The sequence below is a fragment of the Lipotes vexillifer genome, unplaced genomic scaffold (assembly GCF_000442215.2).
Source record: "Lipotes vexillifer unplaced genomic scaffold, Lipotes_vexillifer_v1.1 scaffold1339, whole genome shotgun sequence".
NCBI lineage: Eukaryota > Metazoa > Chordata > Mammalia > Artiodactyla > Lipotidae > Lipotes > Lipotes vexillifer.
Window position 1 is genome coordinate 491301 of NW_006771642.1, and position 6772 is coordinate 498072.

Genomic DNA, 6772 nt, shown 5'->3' on the forward strand with positions numbered 1-6772 from the left:
ACCTCCTCCCTAGGCCCAGATGGTTGCAGCTGACCAGTGGTCACCCTGCAAGGGGCTCCCTCTTGCTCAACCTGTTCTCGGCTCTCATCCCCTGCCCCGAGTGTCTGTGCCAAGGGTAGACCTCAGTTTTGGTTAAGTCTGCCCTGGAGGGGGCGGGGGATGAAGGGCAGTCTCTGGCAGTGGTAGATGTTCTGACTCATTCTGGCAGGTTCCAGAAAGGGGAAAAGAAACAGGACAGGGTCCCAACTCTTGTTCTGTGGCCTTATTATAATAAGAAGCCTTCTGAAATGGAGCAGGACCCTATGGTCTATGCCCCCCATGTCCTCTGCCTGCCTTTTGTCTGTGGAAAAACTTTAGCCAAAGGATAAGTTTAATCAGAGAAGTGAGAAAATGCAGAAGCAAAGAAAACAATAATAGTTTAGTCAGTAAGCAAAGTCAAGGACCTTTAGTTTCTCCTCAAGGGCTACAGATAATATTCTGAGCCATATCCTGTGAACTGTCTTGTAGGTACAGTAACCCGCCCCAGGTGGAGAAGTTAACCACATGATGACCAGACTGTAGCCATGACATGAGCTGCCACAATGCAGAGAACTGGCCTCAAAGAAATGGAAACCAACCCTGGAACTAAAGAAATGGAAACCAACCCTGGAACTGAAGATTAACTGTACCTAAAACAATTAAGATGACGCTGATCAGACCACCAATGACCAAGTTCAAGATGACTGTCAGAGCTGACTGTGCTGTTTCTGCATGTAGCCCCCTGTCTCCATCTATAAAAGCTCTTGCCCCCGATTGTCAGTGGGGGGAGTCAGCCTTCGGACAGGAGTCCACCCTCCCCCCGGCCCCTCAGTTGCCAGCATCCAAAATAAAGCAAACTTTCCACCAACCTTGCCTCTTTATTGGCTTTTGAGCAGCGAGCAGCTGGACCCCACTTTCGGTTACTCTTCCAGGCAGCACCTAATACCTACTGAATTCTAGTGACTCTTTAGTTGCAGGGCAATGAACTATTTACTTGTTCTGTACTGGCCCTGCCCCTCCCCTTAGAGACAGGAACTGTCTTTCTTATTCTTTGTGTAGCTTTGTCAACGCCCAGCAAAACACCTGGCACAGAATAGGTACTCCATAAATACTTAAGTAATAAAAAGAAACTGCTGACTAAAGGCAATTAATCAATACCAGTGAGCCTCCTCCCCTGCCCCCACCCCATCCAGGCCCTGGGCATACTGCACAGCAGCTTCCTTATTTTCTGAGCATGGGCTGTATGAGCAATGGGCCAGGAGCTTCCCCTGAATACTCACCAGCTAATGAAAGCCTAGATGATAAAAACCATGTAAAGAGAAAACTTTTGGGGGGAAGGGTGTGGGGCTGATGTGTGTATGGGAAGGGGTGTGGGCATGAGACAGTTGAAGGGGGAGGAAGATTTTGTAGTTTTAAAATAGACTTGCAAACCCACTAATTATATATAGTGTCTGAAGACACCAAAGCTGTTCTCTATTTGGAAAAAAACATTTGAAGTAACTTGCAAATACACTATATTTTTTCTTTCTCCTCTTTTGGGAGGGAGTGTGTTGAGCATGTACATTACAACAATTAAAACAAGAGTTTTCCTTAAAACAAGAGTTTTAAGGAAAAAATATTGCCTGTAATCCCACCATCCTACAGTTTTCACATTTTCATGTTATTTGCTCGTTCCATTTGTTATGCACATAATTTTTCCATCTTTGTGAACTTTACAGAGAGGCAATTTTTCAGTCTTTCCTTACATTTTTCTCCTGAACATGTTTCCTTGTGGCCAAATAGGCTTCATTATTATCATTTTCATCAGCTGAAGAAACTGCAATGTTTGGGATTGTAATAATAATGGAGCCATGAGATCTGCGTGCACAAAATGTTTTCCTTTTCCTACACTTTTGCTGGAGGGTAAATTCCTGGGTCGACGGGTATGGGTGCTTTCAGGACCGGAAGTGAGTTTGGGCACCTCCATCATGAAGGGCTGGTTTGAGCCTCTGTAGCACCAAATTCAGGACCTCCCTCGGATGCTAAAATGTAGCCCACAAGAGGCTCCAACAGCTGCACTGCTGGCCTCGTTCACATAAGCATGCCCCTGACTCCCTTACAAGAGAACTGGAAAGGGCTTTCTGAATCTAGTGTGCAGATGTCTTACAAGGGCTCCGAGAGGCTGGCAACCGCCATTCAGATAAGCAGGAAGTGGACTCTGCCTGCACTGGGAGAAGGAGGGTGGCCTTTTTGGGCAACCCTAAGGAATCCATCCATTCCCTTCTCCCCACCCTACAAATTTCACTTGCACTTGAATTACTTGAGTCCAGTTGCAAGGTCCTCTAAAAGTTGAACTCCTTGGAGAGAACAGAATGTCACTCATGTTTGCACATGAGACACATCCCTCTGATGCTAAAGTGTATGGTATACATGCCAAACACATGGTGTCCCCTCTAAAACGTGTACAATAAGCATTTCTGAGCCTGAGCCTTAAGAAGAGAAGACATTTGCTTCATTGAAGAGCTCAGTCTCTATCATAGCTCCCTCTTTTTGTTTTTGTTTTTTGTTTGTTTTTTCCTCTTTTTCTTGATAATTCTGAAGCGGAGCCAAATGAACCAGCTCAATCAGGGCTGGTTTTTTGCAAGACAAATTTTCTTCTTCCTGCCCTCTTTTATTCTGTCTTTAGTCTGCTTTAATTGTTTCAGGTACTATTGTATCCATGTTTTGATGGAATACTAGCTCAAAGCCATTTTGGATTTAAGCAGGATCTGAAAGACCCATAAATAAGCAGCACGTTAAGTAGAGAGAATATCATTGACAATTGACTTGATAATAATGTGTACCATACAAGGAGCTTTCGTTTATTGTTATCAAAGCACATGCAACTTTTCAGATCCTCCTTCTCTGTGATTTCAACAAGATACTTATAACTTTGTTTTTTTGTATGAATACTTATTGAAGAGTTTTCCCATCCAAATTTTTCCTTTTCCCATCTGAATTTTCAGGGTCTTTTTGAGCTTTAGCTGTGGGTCACATCCTGTACCCAAAAATGCAGAGAAATTTCAACATTTAACCTGTACTCTGTATCCAACCTGTTTGGCATAGTTGCAGAGACAATTCTCAGTGCCTCTCTCCCCAAACATTGCTTTCCTGTCAACAATAACTGCCCGCTGAAATATGTCTCTCATAAACATCTCTGTTCCTTCCTTTCTAAGAAACCCCAGGAATATAGCACTAAGTTTAGACCTGCTTCTCTCTTACCTAAGATTTTCAGATCAAGAGCTCTAGTCCTAGGCTTCCCTGGTGGCGCAGTGGTTGAGAGTCCGCCTGCCGATGCATGGGACACAGGTTCGTGCCCCGGTCCGGGAAGATCCCACATGCCGCGGAGTGGCTGGGCCTGCGCGCCACGGACGCTGAGCCTGCGCGTCTGGAGCCTGTGCTCCGCAACGGGAGAGGCCACAGCAGTGAGAGGCCCGCATACCGCAAAAAGAATAAATTTAAAAAATTTAAATTAAAAAAAAATTTAATTATTTTTGGCCGCCTTGGGTCTTACTGCGCGCAGGCTTTCTCTAGTTGCTGTGAGCGGGGGCTACTCTTCGTTGCGGTGCGCGGTCTTCTCATTGCAGTGGCTTCTCTTGTGGAGCATGGCCTCTAGGCGCGCCGGCTTCTGTAGTCGTGGCTCATGGGCTCTACAGCGCAGGCTCAGTAGCTATGGCGCACGGGCTTAGTTGCTCCGCGGCATGTAGGATTTTCCTGGACCAGGGCTCGAACCCGTGTCCCCTGTATTGGCAGACAGATTCTTAACCAATGCGCCACCAGGGAAGTCCCTTAAATTTAAAAAGCCACGTATAAACTAGTGGTTACTCTACTAGACAGTACATCTATAGACTCTGCTGTATGCAATGGTGTCCCATGGCCCTGAAATTTAATGTGACTTTTTTTTTTTTAAGGTGAAAGGTTTGCTATGCTACCTAAAAGTAGACCAAACCAGAGAGCCAGAAGAAGCAGTCCCAGGCATCTCCTGCAGGGGCCTCTACAGAGTTGTCTGAACCTACCAACAGAGAACAGCCACTTTCCTTGTCTTTTTAACTAACAGACTTTATTTTTTACAGCAGTATTGGGTTCACAGAAAAATTAAGCAGAAAGTACAAAGAGTTCTCATACACACCCCTGCCCTGACAGTTTCCTCTATTATTAACATCTTGGATTTGTATGGTACATTTGTCATCATTGATAAACAAGTATTGATACAATATTATTAACTAAAGTCCAAGGTCTACCTTAGGGTTTTTTTTTTTTTTTTGGCTGTGCCTCATGGCTTGTGGGATCTGACTTCCCCAATCAGGGATCGATCCTGGGCCCCTGGCTATGAAAGCACCCAGTCCTAACCACTGGACCACCAGGGAATTCCCAGGGTTCTGCTTTTTGTGTTGTACAGTTCTGAGTTTGGACAAATGCATACTGTTATGTATACACCATTACAGTGTCATGTAGACTGTTTCACTCCCTTAAAATTCCCTGTGCTTCACCTATTTATTCCTTCCTTCCTCTACCTGAACCCATAGCCACCACTCTTTACTGTCTCTATAGTTTTGCGTTTTCCAGAATGTCATATAGTAGCAAGCCTTTTCAGACAGCTTATTTCTCTGAGCAATATATTTAAAGTTCCTCCATGTTCTTTTGTGCCTCGATGGCCCATTTCTTTTTATTGCTGAACACTGTTCCATTATACAGATATACCACAGTTGACTGGTACATCTGAAGGACATCTTCGTTGCTTCCAATTTGGGGCAATTATGGATAAAACTTCTAAAAACATTTGGGTACAGATTTCTGAGTGGACACAGTTTTCAATTCATTTGACAAATACCTAGGAGTGCAACTGCTAGGTTGTAAGACTGATTAGCTTTAAGAAACTGCCAAACTTTCTTCTGTCCCATGTTGCATTCCCATCACCAACAAATGAGAGTTCCTGTTGCTCCACATCCTCAACAGCATTTGGTGTTGTTTTGGATTTTAGCTATTCTAATAGGTATGTAGTGCTATCTCATTTTAATTTGCAATTCTCCAATGACATATTATGTTGACCGTCTCTTCATTCGCTTATTTGCCCTCTGTATATCTTCTTTGATGAGGTGTCTTGATATTCTGACCACTTTTTAATTGGGTTGTTTTCATAGAGTTAAGAGTTATTTTTATACTTAGAAATCTTTTATGTTTTGCTACTATTTTCTCCCAGTCTGTGGCTTGTCTTTTTGTTCTCTTAACAATGTCTTTTGCAGAACAATTTTTAATTGTAAAAAAGTCCAACTTAAAATTTTTTTTCATGAATCATGGTTTTGGTGTTTTATCTGGAAACACCATTGAACAACTAACCATCTACATTAGAAATGGTCAGCCATACTAGTAAGCTGAGTTACTTAGAACTAAAGTCGCAATTAAGCAATTTGTGTAATTATCTTTAAAAAGGATTACCTCTTTTGACTCATTTACCTGTATTTTGAACTTTTCCCTAAATATTCAATAAAAGTTTTTAAGAATAAACCATGTGCATGGAGAAAAAAAAATAACAACAAATCATTGCCCAAACTCCCGATTTTAACATGTGGTCATAAAAAAGGTTCATAATTATGACTTTGGACTTCAGGTACAGGAAATTGGATTAATCATAATTCTTGGTTCATAAGACTCTCAGCATTGGCTCACACATAGCCGGCTTTTAGTTATGTCTAAAAAAGTCAAGGCCTTGATCATATGGTACCACGTGCTTGGCCTCTTCCCATCTAAGGATATCATACTGAATTTTGTCATCAGTACCCTGCCTTCTCTTCATATAAATTCCATCTATGTGACTTGCAAAAAGGTGTATTTTGGCTATCTGGTACTTCTATTTTGTTGTCTCTAGGGATCTCTAGTTCTGATCACTATATTTCTATTCCATTGTAAGAATATATCACATTTTATTTACCCATCATTCTTCAGTGGGGACTTGAGTGGTTTCTGGATTTTTGCTTTCTGTAAACAATGCTATGAAAATTCCTATATGTCTCCTGTTACACCTATGTGCAAGTTTGTCTTGGGTATACACTTAGGAGTAAAATTTCTGGATTACAGGATGTTTGAAAGTCCAACTTTAAAAGGTATTAATTACCAAAGCATTTGAAGGATTGAACCACTTTTGGTTAGTATCAGGAAACTTTAAGAGATTATGTGGAATCACTCCAACACTAGATACTGCCAGACTTTTAAATTTTTGCCAATTGAATGAGTATAAAATAGTATTTCACTGTGGTCTTGATTTGCACTGTAACTTCTCCTGGTTTGAAACTTGGCTTTTCCCTTTCTTTGAAGATAACTTAAGTTATTTTTGGTTTAAAATGCCTCATTTTAATAGACAAATTCATCAATAATACTTTCAGTTAATGCTTTGTGTCTTAAACAGTCCTTCTGTATCCCAAGGTCTAAGCAGTAAATCATCTTTTTTAAAAGAGTTTAAAAATTTTGTTTTACATTTAAGACATTAACTTTTTTCCCCTATGGTATGACATAGGGATCAATTTTAACCTTTTTTCACATTGATAACCAGTTGTGCTCTCAGTATCTAATAGTCTCCTTTCCCCAGTGTGTTGTCCCATCACTCTTATACCAAGTTCAGCTCATGCATGGCTTTTTCTGGGCATTTTGGTCTAATCTACTGGGATTCTGTAGAGCCCTTAGCTAATACCACACTATTTTAATTAACATGGCTTCACAGTGAGTCTTAACATCAGCAGGA